Below are 19,184 nucleotides of genomic sequence, written 5' to 3' on the forward strand. Positions count from 1 at the left end.
ACAAAGCCCAACATTTGGGAAAAGGAATTAAAAGAAATTAAAAAAAATTTAATGCGCCATGGTTTACAATACTGTTTTAATGATAGGGTTTTATGCATGCAACATTCTAACAAAAAAGGTCATTTTTCAGGAGCTGGAGAGAGCACAGCGGGGAAGGTGCTTGCCTTGCTCAATCCAAGCTGGGTTTGATCCCTGCCACTCTTTATATATGGTCCCCTGAGTCCCACCAGGAGTAATCGTGAGCACAGAGCCAGGAGTACACCCTAAGCATCACCAGGTGTGACGCCCAAACAACAAAATAAATCTATTTTTATCAATAGTTGAAGTTCATTGCAAAATAAAAAGTGTATAAACAAAAAGAAGAAAAGGAAACCTGTCCTTAATTCCATTACCGAGGATAACCAAATCTATGACTCTTCATTAAAAAGCATAATTTCCCGGGGCCAGAATGGTAGTACAGCAGGTAGGGCATTTGCCTTGCATGCAGCCGACCCTGGTTCAATTCCCGGCATCCCATATGGTCCCTGAGCACCACCAGGAGTATTTCCTGAGTGCAGAGCCAGGAGTAACTCCTTGAGCATCGCTGGATATGACCCAAAGGGGAAAAAAAAAGCATAATTTCCTTGCTAAATGCAGAGGTAGAAGGAAGCACTTGCAAAGATCCTGAAACAGTGATGGTCAGTTCAGGCGAGGTCCCACTGGCCTGGGGTGCCCTTCACTGGCAAAAATCCAAGCAAGCGAGCCCCCCAGACCGATTCTTGGTACAGGGATTAAAGAGAGTCAAAAATATTTTGGTAAAGAGATTAATTCCTCTAGTTTACCCCCCTTGCCCTTTGTTTGGTCTAAGAGAACATCTTCCCAGCCCTTGAGAAGGTAAACAGAGGAAGTTTACAAAGCCGCTTCAGCTCTAGAGGAATCTTACTGTCCCGACCCTCTCTGGCTCATCCCAGCAGGGGAGGCATCCGTGAACATTAATTAAATCTGATGCCTCAGAAGAGAATGAGATATTTTGGAGGAATCAAGGGGTGGATGTCTAGGGACACGGTCTTGACACAAATTTGGTGTCTATTAATAACAAGGCACACCCCACCCCCAACCCCACCCCCCGAATCTGCCGGCTACCCGCGCTCTTCTTGGATCCTAAAGTCGAAGCTTTCAGCCCTTCCCACCCAAGAGCTTGCTGCTACTATTTGTGCTGGCAAGAATCCTTCACGTCTGCTGTTTGCTCTAGCGCTGGTTTCGAGACTCTTCCACGGTTGCCCAAGGAGATTAGCTCTGACCCAAGGCGGTCACTGTGTTTTCCTTAACTGCATCAACAATCATTTCTGGGATCAGCTCTGATTCCTGCCACTGCCAAAGTCAAGTGCCTTGGGATCCTCCTCTAGGCCTGGGGAGGGACAGGATGGATGCTTGGGAACTAGCAGAGAGGTGCTGAGGTAAGAAAGTTGTGGTCTGAATGAGAATTAGTAGTGAATGGAATCCTGGGTCTCAAGTTATTCCCCTGGATGGTTCTCACCTCCCTGTGAGTTGCTTTTAAAAGCGGAACAAGCCAGCAGGAAATGAGCTGGTAAGTCCAGCAGGTGACTTACAAAAGGAGTGAGAGAGAGGTAGGATGCTAACTGATGAACTACATGGGAATGAGGGCAGGAGAGATGCTCAAAGGGCCAAGTGCTGGCTTTGCTGTGGGGGCTCTGGGTTTGATCTTGGCACCTCATGGTCTCCCAGATACCACTGAGAATAGCCCTTGTGCATTGCTCTGTGTGAACCCCAAACTAAAATAAGTATGAGGATGTATCAAAAGAATTTATCATCAGAATCTTATCATCAAAAGAAAGGGGAAGCTTTATGTCAAATCTTTTCATTGCAACATTACTGTAATGGCAAGAGGGGAAAAATGAGGGTGTGTGTGTGTGCGTGCAGGGTTATTATTATTTTTTTTTGCTTTTTGGGTCACACCCAGCGATGCACAGGGGTTACTCCTGGCTCTGCACTCAGGAATTACTACTGGCAGTGCTCGAGGGACCATATGGGATACTGGGAATGAACCCATATGTGTGCAAGGCAAACGCCCTATCCGCTGTGCTATCGCTTCAGCCCCAATAAGTCCATTCTTAAAAAAGATATTCCCAGGAGGGTTTATCAGCAGTGGGGCAGTGGGGAGTGGAAACGAGGAGTGGGGGGAGTCCCATATTTTATAAGGAAGATCCTGAGTCACGTGGCCACCGTTATGATGGGGCTGATAACTCTGGAATTTGTTTGAGCAAGGTCCTAGACATCTTTTGGAAGACAGCAGCCTTTTGTGATCTCATCCGGAGTGATCACCGGGTACGGCATCTCTTCAGAAATCCACAGCCCTGGGAATCGGGGGTTCTGCCGCCCCTTTGTCTAGAATGATAACTTTTGTGGTTTTAAGATCCAAGTTTAGATGGGAACTCTCTGTACTCTCTGCACAGATTTTTCCATAAACTTGAAGCTGCTCTAAAAAATAACATTATTGAAAAAAAAAAAACCCTACAAGAATCCAAATGGGGGTTGCGGGAGAAAAACATTTATAGCTGGGGGAAACTGATCCCGTCATCTGTCTTAGCCTCCAAGGATGCAAGCAATGTAGTTGACTGGTTGGGATTTCAGGGAAAAATCAGTCCAAAGGAACAAAAGAATCCTCGCTAACTCACCATTCTCCTCACACTTGATTTCAATGCACTTGGGAGATGCAAGAAGCAACACAGGCTGGAGTTGGAGCAATAGTACAGAGGGGAGGGTGTTTGCCTTGTATGCGGCCAATCTGGGTTCAATTCCCAGCATCCCATGTGGTCCCCTGAGCACCTCCAGGAGTAATTCCTAAGTACAAAGCCAGGAATAACCCCAGTGCATTGCCGGGTGTGACCCAAAAAGAAAAAAAAAAAAAGAAAAAGAAAAAGGAACGCAGGAAGCAATATTCTTAATCTTAGCAGCATTTTCTTTCTAATGCTCCAGATTTGCACAGCAGACATCGATTTTGTAGAAGAAAGAGGATGTAGGTGCCTGGTTAATACATTAGGTAGATGGAGTGATTCATGGTTTATTGATTAGTATCTATGATCATTTATGAGCAGCATTTAGGGCTGAGAGAGCTTCAAAGCTCTCATGGCTAGGAAAAACAACAGTCCAGCTTGCTGATGGGGAAAATTCTCTTCTCCTTCTGCATCTCTTTCAGAATTCCCGGTGCATGTGGCCAATCAGGGATTCCCTCCCTGGCTCCACAGACAGTGCCCTGAGCCCTTCCAGGAGGGATCCCTGAGTGCAGAGCCAAGCATCTGTAATGAGCACCTCTGGGTCTCCCCTTCTCCCCAAAACACAGTACTTTCACAGGACACAATTTGACGGTGACACTCATAAACAAGTGTGCTGCGCGACACAACCCACAAACATGTCACCTGCCTTCCACGTTGCCATGAGGACAGACCTTGAGGGGTGAGGGTGTAGCTCAGTGGTAGAGACCACACCTTGCAACACCTGATGCACTGGGTTTGAGTCTAGCCACTTGAAAGTGAGTTAAGGCAACGCTCCCCACAGGAAAGCAGAGGGGTCCCGTAATCAATAAATCCACAGATATGGGGGCTGGAAAGATAGTACAGTGGGTAGAACAGCAAAGCCGCATTGCACACAGCTTCCTGGGTTCAATACCCAGCAACTCATAGGGTCCCCCAAGTCCCTCCAGAGTGATCCCTGGGCACTGCCCCGTGTAGCACCCAAGTAACAATAGCGGCATACTCTGCTTTCTCTTCAGATCACGTAAATCTTTTGCCTTTTACAAAATAATAACAACAGCAACAACAAAAAGTCCACAAAGATTTGTGAAACACCTTCTCTATGTTCAACACTGTGCATCTTAAAATACGTAAGGTGAAGCTGGAAAATGTTCTATTAAAAGAACTTTTTAGAGATCGTACAATGGACAGGGCACTTGACTTGCATGTGCTCACCTGGGGTCAATCCCCAAATTCCATATGGTCCCCGGAGTCCTGCCAGGAGGAATCCCTGAGAGATTGGTAACCCCCAAACAAACAACAACGGCAACAAAAAAAAAATTAAAAGGAATGTATAAGGTAAGGTCCATTCTTACATTTTTTTCTTTTTTTTTATTCATCCTTCCCAGTCGTGCCCAGGAAAGCGAGGTGCCCAGGGCCCTGCACGCATGCTCACTGACAGTTTTCACATGCCCTCCACCTGCTGAGCCTGCTCTCAGACCCATGCCTGGTCCTTCTTGATGGCCAGAGCCACGAGCTCCCAGGGCACTAAATTAGGCACATTTGCATTTATTTTTTTTTTGCTTTTTGGTTCACACCCAGAAATGCTCAGGGCTTACTCCTGGTTCTGCATTCAGGAATTATCTCTTGGAGGTGCTTGGGGGACCCTATGGGATGCTGGGGATCGAACCCAGGTTGGCCACATGCAAGGCAAACACCCTACCTGCTGTACTATTGCTCTGACCCTCATTTGCATTTATTTAAATTTAGTTTTCAAGCTCTCTAAGCAGGTCCTTGAAGGAAGGGGCTCCACGAAGTCCTGTCTCCTCCAGAGGTCACATCTGGCAGTGCTCAGGGGACTCACAAGTCTCGGCCACGTGCAAGGTAAGTGCCTTGGCTCTAAATTGTCTTTCTGGGCCCTGAATAACTTTCATGTGTGTTTGTTCATTTCTTCCTTGAACGTGACTGTGTTTGAAATTTATTTTTTTATTTCAATTCATTTAATTTTGGGGCCACACCTGGTGGTGCTCAGGGCTTACTCCTGGCAGGGCTCAGGGAAACATATGGGGGTACCAGGGATGGAACCCGGGCCAGCTGCATGCAAGGCAAAAGCCCTACCCACTGTATTATCCTCCAGCCCCTTTCTTTTTAAAAAGCTGGGGGATGGGGGCGGTGAGATTTGAGGCAATACCTGGCAGTGCTCAGGTCTTACTCCTTGCGGGGCTTGGGGACCATATGTGCTGCTGGGGATTTGAACCCAGACTGCAACTGTGTGCGAGGCCTGTGTCTCAGTTCCTATACTCTCGGGCCCTCTTGCTGTACTGAAATGAAAGCTATCTGGTTCTCCAAACAAAAACAGAAACAAAAAGATCAAAAGATAAAAGTCATTTCTGGAGCAGGAAGGGCTGGTTTGTAGAGTGGCCTCCCTGTCCAGAACTTTCCATGACTGTTGGTAGCCAGGGTTTCTCAGTTCTCTGCTATGAAGTGTGTCCAGGGGAAGGAAAACACACAAAGACGATGACCCCACCAATCCTGACCCCACCTTGAGTGTGCCTGCCCTGGCTGGACACTGCCCTTGGCCCACACAGTTCTATTTTAGCAAGAGCACTACAGGGTCTGTGTGGGGGAAACCGTCCATCCTTGCTGCCTTGCTCGCAGCCAGAGTTCTGTCATGAGGGTCTCTTCCCGCTGCTGGCCCCCACCTCACCACCTCAGTTATAGCTTCCCACTGGACCTGTGAAAGCCCCGTAATGAAATCACCCTGAGTGCTTCCAAAGTCTCATGGATTATAAAAAAAATACACACACACACACACACACACATATACATATATATATTTTGCTTTTTGGGTCACATCCGGCGATGCTCAGGGGTTACTCCTGGCTCTGCACTCAGTAATTACTCCTGGTGGTGCTTGGGGACCATATGGGATGCTGGGAATCGAACCCGAGTCGGCCGTGTGCAAGGCAAATGCCCTATATTTATATTTATATATACATATATAAATATATATATTTTAACATTAGCCAATGGCAGAGATTTGGTTTCCTCCCCTCACCCCGAATTCCAGAACATTCTAAAACAAAAGCTAAAAGAGAGCAGGAATCGCATGGGGGCATTTGCTCAGCAGTGAAGTTCCGAGTCCAAAGCTGCTGACAAGTGCACCTGGAAATGGAGAAAAACAGAGAAGAGGAGAGGCAGCCTGGGAGAGCCGGGTGGGTGGCCGAGCTTGAGAGGGCAAAGAGCAGAACAAAGCAGAGTCATTCACAGCAGAGGGCGGGTTGAGAAACCTCTGAGAGAACCAGTTCCAGGCCTGTGACCACCCCCCCTGAGTCCACACCGCAGGGGAACTGCGGGGGACCGCCGCTGCCGGACCTGGACCAGGGATCCGCGGCTCATTTGTGGGAGATTAAAAGGTGCAGGTTTAAGACCCCAGAGGCAGGAACCATGGGGGGGGGGGGCAGGTGAGAAACTGGGTGTTCCAGCAGGAAGAGAACATGAAAGCCAACCTGGACTGGCCCCCAGGCCAAGAGAGGCTTGGTTACCAAACTGGCCTGGAAGGCACATGGCCCACTTCTAAGCAATACCCCCCCCTTCCCCCAGGGGCCACACTCACAGGCTTTTGCTCAAATTTCAGTTCAGAGCAGCTGCCCCTGTTCACCCCCCAACCCCACCATCAGCTAGGCCCCCCCGCCCTAACTTGCCAGGGGCACTCATATCCTGCAAGAGGATTAATACAGCTTCCTAAGGGTGTGCAGTGACTCCCCAGCTCTCCAGAGGGAGAGCTCACCTCCAGTACCGCCAAAGCCAGGATTCCTGTGCACAAAGCTGGGAGCAAGCCCAGCTGGGTTGGGTTGGTGCTGGGTTTGGGGGTGACTTGATGCCCCACCTTGCCCAGGCCTCTCTCAGGGAAGCTCAATAAAGAGATGCTGGTGCAGAGAAAGAGGCTATGCCTGGCCTTGAGGCGCCGGGGGCTACCCCCAGTCCCTCTGGAAGGAAGGAGACACTGAGGTCAGTTACCCTGCTTTTCTTCTCCGTGCCCCTTACAAGCGCCCTGAGTGCCACACTCCCCCCCAGCTCTGTTCTGTTGACTCCTTCCTGGTCTTCTGCATCCCCCACCCCAAGCAGTCAATGCAGTGGCACCTCCCCCAACCACTCAGAAGCAGGGGTGGGGAAAGGCCTGCTCTCCTGGCTGAGCCCTACAGACCTGCCCAGGTCCCTGCCCGGAAGGTTCCAAAAGGAGTTCTCTGGGAGCAGGTTAGATGGGTATGAGTCATCCTGAGGTTCAAATGCCTCAGGGCCCTGGAAGTTGCTGCTCATCCTGGGGATCCCCTCCCCCCCAGGGGGAACCGGCCCCCTTCATTCCACCTCATGGGGCAGTGTTGCCTGGGGGCGAAGCCAGGACCACATACATGCCAGGCAAGTGCTCTACTACTGAGGGACACTCCTGGCCTGCCAAGGCATTCTTGTTATTTGTGGTTTTGGGGCTTGGGGGACCTTGCATACCAGCAGGGCAGACCTGGTGCTTTGGGGGCTCTTTGGCCCCTCATGAAATTCTTTTGTCTTTTTCTTTTTTTTGGGGGGGGATCACACCCAGTGATGCTCAGGGTTTACTCCTGGCTCTGCACTCAGGAATTACTCCTGGTGGTCCTCGGGGGACCATATGGAATGCCGGGGATTGAATCTAGGTTGGTCACTTACAAGGTCAAAACCCTACCCGCTGTACTATTGCTCCGTTCCCCCTTCTTCTTCTTTTTTTTTTAAATAAAATACTTTATTTATAAACAATGTGGTTTTACATGGTTCATAATAGAGTTGTCGTGGGGTTTCCATGTCCCAACACCAAAGTGATCTTCCCTCCACCACTTCCCCATGTACCTAACCACCCTCCAAGCTGCCTCCTGGCAGACACACAATAACTTACTGTATATTGTTTGCTGTAATGAAATGGCTAAAGGAGTTATCCGAAATACTGCAATTAACAGAATGTACGTGGAACTGCTAAGTCCTTGTCGAAGGCTTTCCTGAGCCGTTTGTTGCTGGTTGAGCCCTCGGTTATAGTTTTGTTTGTTGCCCCACAGAAGCCAGGGCAGCTGCACCCACACCCGCCACTGCAGCCATGCCACAGCCCAGCTCCACCGCTTCACTGATCTCTCTGCAGAGACACCAACCCCCTGCTCTGAGCCAACCATGAGATCGGCGACTGAGAGGTGGGTGACCGGGGACACTCGCCTGGATAGCGAACCTCACTTTTCTTATTCTGCTGAGTCAGAATAAAATCAGTGCCTGCCTCAGTGGGGGGCTAATGAGGACTCAGTGACCGAAGGCGTATAAAACCCATTTCATTTTTAATTTTGACCTGAATACAATAAGTGAATGCGTGAGGTTCAGCGTTACTATCACTGAGGGGTGAATACCATCAAGAGTCGTTATTAGTTTGTGTTTTGGGGTCACACTCAGCAGTGCTCAGGGCTTACTCCTGGCTCTGCACTCAGGGATGAATCCTGGTGGTGCTCAGAGGACTATATGAGGTGTTGGGAATTGAACCCAGGTCAGCAGTGAGTGAGGCAAACACCTTACCTGTTGTACTATCACTATGCCCCCTAAGACTCATTCTTTTTTTTTTTTTAGGCATAGAACCTATATATTCTGTTATTTGTGCCTACACTTTTTATTTATTTATTTATTTATTTATTTCGAATACCCATCCCTCCACCAGTGCCCATTTCCCACCACCACGGATCCCAGTATCCCTCCCACCTCCCATCCACCCCATCCCACCCTGCCTCTGTGGCAGGGCATTCCCCTCTGTTCTCTCTCTCCTTTTGGGTGTTGAGGTTTGCAAAAGAGTGAAGTCTGATTTTCAGGGAGAAACGTTGGATGATTTACTTTCCACTGATCACTTTGTATATAAGGAGATGACCAAGACTCATTCTTAAAGTCTGAATTGCATTTCCGTATATGGTTGTACCAAAATGAACATATCTTTCCCCAAGTAAACAATGAAGACCTTTCTTCTCCCCCACCCCATCCCTTTTTCGTGATTTATACTATTGCAGGGACTAGCTACCAGCAATAAAAGGTCCGTCTTGGATTGCTTACAACTGAACAAATCACCTGTGTACACAGACCTTTTCCCAGAATCACAGGCCTTCTGATAGGGACCGAAGCGAGGACACCAACCTCAGGCTCTACTCAAGAGGGACATACTTTATGCTGTGTCCTCTCCCCACTCCTACCCCTCTGGCACTCAGATTCAGACCTGTTCTTTTTTTATTTTTTTTGGGGGGGGGGTCACACTCAGTAATGCACAGGGGTTACTCCTCGCTCACACACTCAGGAATTACTCCTGGTGGTGCTCAGGGCACCATATGGGATGCTGGGAATGGAACGCTGGGTCAGCCACATGCAAGGTAAACACCCTACCCTCTGTGCTATTGCTCCAGCCCCAGAACGTATTCTTTTCTTCCTCCATTAATTACCTATGGTAGAAGCTCCACTCACTTCTTTCTCATTCTCCCATCTGTTCAGGCACCAAGTCCATCCATGGTCTCACCAATCCATCTCCCTCACAGACCTTATCTGCTCTATTTCTTTTGGACAATTGGAGGACCTAGTATTTTCATTCTTTTTCTGGGGGGAGGGGCTCCCTCATGGACAATGGGAGTGAGCAAGGTTAGACCACTTGGTGGTCTTGGGAGGTCAAGTATTTCCAGAAATCCCATCTGGGACCCTGTGAATACAGTCTAGTCCTTTCGGTTATCTCCCTGGTCCCAATTTTCATTCTCTTGAGACTTTAGCTTCTGCCATCCATCCATCCATCCATCCATCCATCCATCCATCCATCCATCCATCCCCATTCACCCACGCCTTATCCACCCACCCATCCACACACTCACCCAATATGCTACAATGCTTTCTTCACTGCCAGAGTTTAGGAGTCAGCACGCCTGGTTCCAAGCCTGGCTCCATAGCAGAGCACTCACACGGCCCCAGAAGCTCCTCCCAACATCTGGAAGCGAGCACTCCCCCCGCCCCCCCCCCCCCCCCCCCCCGGCCGGGCAGTCAGGATCAGTTGAGATAATGGGCGCAAAGGGGGCTCTGCAAACTCCCAAGGGCTACGCAGCTCTGCAGAATGGGGTGCCTGTCTCCAGCTGGCAATTCACACAGCCGGGCCGGTGACTCCAGCTTGCTCAAGCATCCGCCCCTCCAAACTTCTAGCTCCTTTTGCCCTAGAGGTGCTCCCTTATCTTATCTACCTGGCTCACTTTCAACCTGTCTCTCAAGGTGCCTGCCTCTGCCAAGCTCTCCTTAATGACCTCTTAGCAAGGCATCTTCATAAGGCTACTGTGTGTTTAATGAACTCATTTTGTGGAGTTACATTTGTTTCTGAATTCTTAGGCTCAGAACGCCCAGTGCCTTACTCCCCGATGAAATGGCCAGGAGTGCGGATCCCTCTAGCAGAGGTTGGGAGGGGAGGGGGTGGTCTGTCTTAGCTGCTGCTTCTCTTGTTAAATTTGCTCGGGGCCCGAGTGGGCCCAGTAACGTCTCCATTGGAGACTTTGTTGTTACTGTGTCTGGCATATCGAATACATCACGGGGAGCTTGCCAGGCTCTGCCGTGTGGGCGAGATACTCTCGGTAGCTTGCCGGGCTCTCCGAGAGGGGTGGAGGAATCGAACTCGGGTCAGCCATGTTGTCTGCGTGCAAGGCAAACGCCCTACCGCTGTGCTATCGCTTAGAGCATTCTAAAGCACAAGCTAAGCTTGGACAATTATGCCTCACCCCAACCAGAGTCAAACTTAGCAAAGGGTAACACTGTAAATTCTATATATAGTTCTGTTTTGGGGCCACACCCAGTGGTGCTCAGGACTTACTCAGGAATCACTCCTGGTGGGCTGGGGGTCCATATGCGGTTCTGGAGATCAAACCTGGCTCAGACACGTGCAAGGCAAAAGTTCTATTTTCTGTACTGCTGTACTTTATCTCCAGTTCCTTATGTTTTATTATTTAAAAATCTCCCCCCTCCCCATCCCTGTGGGTTTTGGGCCACACCCAGCAGTGCTCAGGGGTTACTCCTGGCTCAGGGATCACTTCTGGCAGGCAAAGGAGGTTGAATCCAGGTCAGCTGCATGCAAGGTATACCCCCTACCTAGTGGACTATCACTCTGACCACCTGTTTTCTTTAAGGGTCCTCTTCCCTTCGTGCTTGCTATGTTTGGGGCTTGCACACTTGGCTGAAGTAGTGAAGATGATACAAGGGATCCTCAAAGCCATGCTAGGGGTCACACTCTTGGCCTCATCCCTTGGCTAAGGCAGCTACTTTATCACTGAGCCACAACCCTGGGTTCCAGATATTTGTTAAAAAAAATTTATTAGGGGGGGCAGAGAGATAGTACAGGGGTTAAGACACTTGCCTTACGTTGTAACTGGCCCCAGTTAGAATCCTCAGCACCACATAAGATCCCCAAGCACCACCAGGGGTCATCCTGAGCACTGAGCCAGGAGTAACCCCTGAGCATCACTGAATGTGACCCCAAGCAAAAAATAAAATTAAAAGGATTTATCAGGCCAGGGACGTGACTGGATGGGACAATGCATGCCTCAGAGAAGATCCTGGGCCCGATTCCTAGAACCACAAATAAAACAGAGACAACTTAGCTACCAAACTGCTGGGTCCAGGGTAAATGTCAAACTATGTTGGTTTCGCTGGCAGCTGTAGAAGATCAAAAAAGTTTGACAGGTGACAGAAAACATCTTTCATTCCACTGAATCCAGTACCTGCTGACTGGGCGGAGTGGCAGCAGGCCGGGGACCCTAGGAGATGGGCACTGCCTCGGTCCCCCTTGGGGCCTGGGGAAGCCCCATGGCCAGCACATGTCACTAACTCATATGACCTTCTGTCTTGGGCTGTCTTGTAGATCAGCTAAGTTCCACACTTAGGTATTCTCTCTCTCTCTCTCTCTCTCTCTCTCTCTCTCTCTCTCTCTCTCTCTCTCTCCCCCCTCCCTCCTGTCAATCTCCCCCCCCACCCCTTTCTCTTTCTCATTCTTTTGCTGTTGGGCTGAATCCCACCACAAACACTGACACATTTTAACACTAACATTTGTTTGCTCATAATTTCATTCACTTGCCAGCAGATGACAGACATCCTGTTAGGCAACAATTAGTAGCAGATGTCAAAGTTGAGTTAAAAAGAATAAAAATCACACAAGGAATAGAAAGGGAAAACTTTGAGAAATGACCCACCCACTAAGTCTTCTTTTGACAAATAACCGCAGGTTATAGTTTTAGGGGATGAATCCCTTGGATCTAAGAATAGTCTGAGAGTCCTGCCTCTCTGCCCAGCACAACAAGAGCCTGCGAGGCAACCTGCACAGAACACATCCTTCCAGAATGTTCTAAACAGTCCGTTGTGCACTTTAGCACGCACATAAATCATCCAAGTAGTTTTGCTCAGATGCAGGTTCTGGTTACCTTAACTAGGGAACAGCTAAGATTTTAACAAGCTTTATGTAATGCTGACGCAGAAGATTCTAGAAACATCTGATATTTGGGTAATGCAAGTCTGGGGCAGGGGCTAGAAACTGAAAGAAATTACAGAGGAAAGAAACGAGTGAGCAGATGGATTTTCATCCTGGCACGGAAGCCATCTGTGAAATTGTCAGATATGGGGCTAAGTGACCCCCCTCTGGCCTCTTTGTGTGAGACAGGGTTAGTCAGAGACTGTTCAGGAATAGATAGACCAGGACTGTAACTGGGGTGCCAGTAGTTGGATTAGATAAAATGGAGAAGACCGGGATGGGGGCTGGAGCTATAGTCCAGCAGGGAGGGCGCTTTGCCTTGCACACGGCTGACCGGAGTTTGATCCCAGCATCCCAGGTGGTCCTCCAAGCCCACCAGGGGTGATCCCTGAGCACAGAGCGAGGAGTAAGCCCTGAGCGCCACTGAGTGTGGCCTCAAAACAAACGAAAAGAAATGGAAGACAGGATGGGTTTAATAGCGGGCAGGAAAAACTGTCCAGGTGGATTTCCCAAGCTAGGCAATTAGGGTCTGAGGCAAACGGAGGCAGAAAATGGGACCCGTTTCCTCCCTAACACATTTGGAGAAGTGAGAGGCTGGGACTGGGGTGGTGTCCCTGCTTCCCCCCCCTCTCTTTCTCCCTCCTTTCTCTCTCTCCCTCTCTCTTCTCTCTCCTTCCTGCCCTCTCTCTCCCTCCCTCTCTCTCCTATTCTGTCCTCTCAGCCATCACCCAGCCTTCCCTCAAGCTCCGACTGCAGCTCTGACCAGCACAGCTGAGGAAACCAGGAAAGTCAAGATCCGTCCAAGGCCAGGAAACCCTACACAAGCCACACGGGAACCGTCCTGCAGAGAGAGGAATGTGCTGAGCACCTCCTGCTCCCCATTTGGGATTGACTCCCTGGGCACAGCCAGATGTGCCCCCCCCAAACAAAACAAAAATAAATTTTAAAAAATTGTGGGGTGAGGCACCGTTAGCTGTGCCCAGGGCTTACCCTGGCTCTGTGCTCATTATAGGGAAGAGGCCATTTGGGGGGCTGCGGATGGAACCAGGGGAAGCCATATGCAGGGTGCACACTTCCCCTCTGTGCTCTCTCTCCAGCCCCAGGAGAAAGCGACACCTGAAAGTCCACAAGGACAAAAATCCCTGCCGCAGATGCAAAGCCTGGATGCAGTCGTGAGGTCACAAGGAGAGAAAACCTACGGGAACCTGGCGCGTGCTCGCCCAAATGTCAGTGATGGAGCAAGCGGGAGGAGCTGGGCGAGGCTCAGCCCTGGGAGGCCGAGGGCAGGGGGCGGTCAGGGCAGCCAGGGGCAGCCTAGTGCTGTCAGGAACATGAGCCCCAGGTCTCCTGGAACTCAGGGTGCTTCCCTGTGGGGGGCCCACATTCTTGGGCCCTGCGCCCTCGAGCAGTCAAGGGGGAGGGCACGTGATGGTAAACTACATCTTTTTTCTCGTTTCTGTGGTACCAGGGAGGAAGCCCAGGGCCACACTCAGGCAAGCATGAAGAATCTCAGAGATAAAGAGAGAGGGGAGGAGGGGAGAGAGAGAGAGAGAAAGAGAGAGAGAGAGAGAGAGAGAGCGAGCACAAATCTAGAAAAATGTTAACTGCTGGAGAATCTACCATTGCAGTGTTATTCTTGCCACTTCTTTGTACTTGTACAGTCATCACATGTTTTCAAATAAAGACTTTCAAAGAAAGTGACAGCTCTGTTTGCTCATTTGGATAAAGCCGCTAAAATGCCCAAAGCAGCTCCTGAATAGGCAACCCAGGTACATTCATCTGTTTCCTTCGAAAGGGTGTGTGTGTGTGTGTGTGTGTGTGTGTCATGTGGGGTGGGAGGGGTGGGGGGGGCGTGGGAGGCGTGGGAAGGGTCAGATCTAGTTGTGCTTAGAACTTACTCCTGGTTCTCCAACAGGGGATCACTCCAGATGGTGTCGAGGGTTGAGTCGGGTCCTGAGCACACCGCGCAAACCTTTGCACCCCAACTATCTCCCTGGCCCCAAACTCAGCACCGTCTGCAGTCTCTGGAGTGCCTGGCCCTGGAGAACCCTTAGACCTCAGCCCAGCCTAAGGCCAAGCTCCCGATAGTTGGTTAGCAAGTCCTGACATGTGTGTCTGTGTGTGTATGAGTGCATGTGTCTGTGTGCATGTGTGTGTGTGTCTGTGTGTGCATGTATGTGGGGGGGTACAGAGCAAGCTGGCCCCACACTCTCCTAGATAATGTTCCCTTGGCCCTAGGCTCCAGGGAATTGCTGTGGCCAGCTCCCTCTTCCCAGCTCTCAGAAGGCTGCAAGGGGCACAGAGCCGGGGAGCACCATCTTGCAAGAGTTCTTCATCGCCCCTGAAAAGATGCTCCAACTTGCAGTCACCGGTGCCCAGTCCCAGAACTAGGCTTCTGTGGGATAAGAAGGAAGCGCCAAGTCTTTGCCCGAAGATTGGTTTCTGTTTCCTCTACCTCCCAGAGGAGAAATGGGCTGGCTCGGCATTCCTGCACCTCTGCTGGGTACCAGGGGGTAGGGTGCCCCCTTTCAGCACAGACCTGAGAAGGAAAGCCCAGGGAGTCAATGGAAGGGCCACTTGGGGCCAAGTCAAGTGACTGCCAAGTTTCCAGACAGATGGGAGCGCCCTGAGACCCACTGGAACGTGGGCTCCCCCTCACGTTCCCTCCTCCCTCATTCCCATGCCCTGATTCTTATTACTTTTTAATGAAAAGGGAAGAAGCCTCCTGGCCGTGGGCCTCCCCGGCTCGGCTCTCACTGGGGGTGTACATTAGCCCTCCTGGCCCCCTGCCGGGGCTGCTGGCTGCTGTCGGGAGGGTGGCTCCCCAGAGTGTCCATACATACTTCCGCTGCCCAGAGAGGTTCGAGGCTTTGAGGCCAGGCCCAGGTGCTGACCACAGGCCCAGGCTTCCAGGTGGGCCCCTGAGCAAGGCTGTGGACATTCCTTAGTGGAGGTGGGGCACCTTTCTTTTTAAAACACAACTGTGAAGGCAGCTGGACTTGGGTCAGCGGGGCGAACAGGGCTGCTGTCTAAACAATTAGAAGATAAGAGAGACTTGCCACATGCCCAAGTGAGGGAAAGATGCTCAGCAGCTTGTTGAAGAAAATGGCTTGTCAGGCCCAGAATGATAGTGCAGGGGTAGGACGTTTGCTTTGCATGTGGCCAACCTGGGTTCGATCCCCAACAACCCAGATGGTTCCCTGAGCACTGCCAGAAATAATTTCTGAGTGCACAGGCAGGAGTAACCCCTGAGCATGTCCGGGTATAACCCAAAAAAGCGAAGAATCCCCCTGTCCCCCAAATCCTGGTTTGTCTCTTTCCTCTCTCCTTCCTTTCTCTTAGCTCCAGTTCTGAGATTCCCGTAGCACGCTGACACCCATCGAAACTGCCAAGCCCCTCTCCTGGGCCCACCCCTGCCCCCCTTGTTCCATTAATTCTGATGTTTGTAGGGCAGGAAGCATCTCTCTAGGATGGACCCACTGACCTCTGGGCCTAGCATCTGCTTCTTGGCAGCTGAGTCAAATTGTGGAAAGAGCAAAGGCCACACAAGGGAAAGAGCAGGAACTTCAACTCTGCATTTTAAATGGGGGCGGGCTTTCAGTTGTCCATTTCAGCACCCAGAAACAGCAGGCCCCCTCTATACACAGACACTACAATATCCGCCCCAATGTGACTTGAGGGCTGCAGTAATCGGACAGTGGGCAGGTTGCTTCCTTGCATGTGGCAGACCCAGGTTTGACCCCTGGCATCCTATATGGTCCCCCAAGCACTGTCAGGAGTGATTCCTGAGCTCAGAGCCAGGAGTAACCCCTGAGTACCACTGGGTGTGGTCCCAAAACAAAACAAATGACCTGAAACAAGAGAGAGCAGGGGTCCTCTTTTTTTTTTTTTTGTTTCCTTTTTGGGTCAGACCCGGCAATGCACAAGGGTTACTCCTGGCTCATACACTCAGGAATTACTCCTGGTGGTGCTCGGGGAACCACATGGGATGCTGGGAATCAAGCCCGGGTCGGGTGTGTGCAAGGCAAATGTCCTGCCCACTGTGCTATCAATCCAGCCCTGAGCAGGGGCCCCCTTATCCAGGTGCTGAAGCATCACACTGGGGTACCTAATAGGAACTTGGGGCACACCTACCATGCCCACCCACCTTTTTTCTTCCTCTTTGCCAGGGACTGAATGCAGGGCCCCACCCATGCAAGGCCAGTACTTTTCTGAGTCCTGCAGGAGGCACTTCACCCACTGGGGAGGGAAAAATTTTCCGACCGGCTTTGGAGAGTCTCTTCCTGCTTGTGACTTATTATTTCACTGCCTGTCAGGACTCCCAGGCCTAGCTCCCACCCGTGCAGGGATCCACTGGCCCGCCTTTATTTACCACTAATATAATTTGCAGGATGACAGAAACACACATGCCACTAATGTAATTGCTCCTAAAATCTTCATGAAGGTCAAAGAGGTTTTCGAGATGCTTCTGCAAAATCAGGGCCAAGCCACCGCAGTCCCCTGGGAGGACACTGAGACCTCTGGGCTGGGGCCTATTGGTGGCCACATAGGGGCTGCCGGGTGGCAGCTGCTCACCCTGAGATCTTACCCAGATGATGGAGACTCGTTCCCAGCCGAGGACAGAGGTCCTTGCAGAGCCGACCCTTTCTGAATGTCAGGATTTGGGGTTGTGGCTGTTCTGAGATGCCCAGGGCCCCCCAAAGCCACCCTGATCTTAGAGGTTGGAAAAGAAAATGGGTCTGGGCTAGGGTTCTAGGAATAGTCAGCTGGTGCCCTTTGCTCCTGTCAAGTAGTCCCCAGGTCTAAGCTTTGTTCTATTTTTTGTTGTTGTTGTTGTTTTTGGATCACACCTGGCGATGCTCAGGGGTTACTCCTGACTCTGCACTCAGGAGTCACTCCTGGCTGTGCTCAGGGGACCATATGGGATTCTGGGAATCGAACCCGGGGTTGGCCTTGTGCAAGGCAAATGCCCTACCTGCTGTGCTATTGCTCCAGCTCCAGCTTTGTTCTATTTTAAAAGAAAAACAGAGATTGGAGCGATAGCACACTGGGCAGGGAATCTGCCTTGCATGCGGCTGACTCATATGGTCCTCCGAGTACCACCAGGAGTAATTCCTGAGTGCATCAGCCAGGAGTAAACCCTGTGCATCGTCAGGTGTGACCCAAAAAGCCACAAAAAAAAAACCCCAAAAAAACAAACAAACAAAATAACCCAAAAACCACCACCACCAACAACACTTTTGGTTGGACCATACCTGACAGTGCATAGGGCTTTCTCCTGGCTCAGGGATCACTCCCCCTGGGAGTGCTGGGGGCTCCTGTGTGATCCCAGATCCTATTCAGTACCTATTGTGGCCTTGCCTCTGCAAGGAGCAAAACAGCTGCCCAAATATGCTGTTTGGTTTTGGGGTGCTCAGGGGCTGCTCCTCAGAACCACGTGCCTCCAGGGACTGAAGCTGTGCCTCCCCACACTGGCCCCCACCATGCAGTTTTGGCCCAAGATAGGTTTCATGGGTGGGACTCCAGCTGGGGAAGGCACCGTTGAAGAGAAAGATCTAGATCTTTGGAGAGAAAGATCTAGATCCCTGCTTCCGGTGGTTCTTCTCAGCTGAGAGTTTATCTTATCCATAGTCTTTACAGTTCAAATGTGGCTAAGTTCCTAGATTTCAAACGACTTCTTTCCTTGTTTCTTTTCTGTTGTTTGCTGTTGTTGTTGTTTTGGGGTCATACTGGCTTGGTGCTTGGGGATCAAGCTAGGAACCAGACTGAGGTTCCAGCTGAGCAATAGTATAGCGGGTAGGGTGTTTGCTTTGCATGCAGCCAACCTGGGTTCAATCCCTGGCATTCCAGGAGTAATTCCTGTGTGCAGGATCAGAAGTAACCCCTGAGCATCACTGGGTGTGACCCCAAAACCAGACCAGATGGAAACAAACCTGATGTGATGTGCTCCCACCCTTTGAGCCATCTCTTCGCCTCTTTATTTATTTATTTATTTATTTATTTATTTATTTATAGCAATTCCTCATCTGCCTTCTTTTTATTATAAAAATAGTAATAATTATTATTCATTGTTTGTTTGGGAGCCACATCAGGCCCTGGCTCTGTGCTCAGGGATCACTCATGGCGGGGCTCAGGGGACCATACAGGGTTCTGACGATGAACCTAGGGTGGCCGCTTATAAGGCAAGAGCCCTGTCTACTGTACTATTCTTGTAGAAAGGACATTCCCTCCTTCCCTCTGCTTCTGCATTCCACAAACATGCAATTTTAATCCAGGCCATGTATAAAAAAGTTATTTCCAGGTGCATTAACTTCTGTCCTGAAAACTGATCATATTGGCTATCTTCTGGCTGAGGTATAATTGGCATGTGTTATTTTAATTTCTAGTGCACGGTGTCATGATTCAACATCTGTGGACAATGAGAACATATGATCACAATAGGTCTCTTTATGACCTTTTTTTTTTTGTAGCTACTTTCAACCTGCAATACCATATCATTGATTACAGTCCCCATGATATAGTAGAATCCTGCTTTATTTGTTCTGGATCAGGAACTTTGCACTTCTGATCCTCTTCACCATGAGCCATTCCTGGGGTGGGGGGGCGGGTCGGGCCATATCCAGGGGTTCTCAGGGCCACTCTCAGCTCTGCTCAGGGAGAGCTCTGCTTGGTAGATTATGCTGTCCTTAAAGGGCAAAACCAATTATTGCTTTCCTTTCCTAGGGGGAGGAGTGGGGGGTTTCACACTTAGCACTGGTTTGGGGACCATTTGCTGGGGGCAGAAGTCTGACCTCCCACAGGCAAAGGCTGCATTTCCACCTTCTGAGCCAACTCTCTGGCTCTCTCCTTTCTTTTTTTGCTTTTTGGGTCACACCTGGCAGTGCTCAGGGGCCACTCTTGGCTCATGCACTCAGGAATTACTCCTGGCGGTG

The 19,184-nt window shown here is 50.3% G+C and overlaps 1 protein-coding gene across 1 annotated transcript in view; it reads right to left on the bottom strand.

Moving 5' to 3' along the window:
- The window catches only part of PITPNC1 (phosphatidylinositol transfer protein cytoplasmic 1), a 248,340-nt gene that overhangs the window by 45,833 nt on the left and 183,323 nt on the right, over positions 1 to 19,184 (bottom strand). The gene's annotated exons all lie outside the window — the stretch shown is intronic.

This window comes from Sorex fumeus, unplaced genomic scaffold, assembly GCF_029834395.1.
Source record: "Sorex fumeus unplaced genomic scaffold, SorFum_2.1 ptg000063l, whole genome shotgun sequence".
Taxonomy (NCBI): Eukaryota; Metazoa; Chordata; class Mammalia; order Eulipotyphla; family Soricidae; genus Sorex; species Sorex fumeus.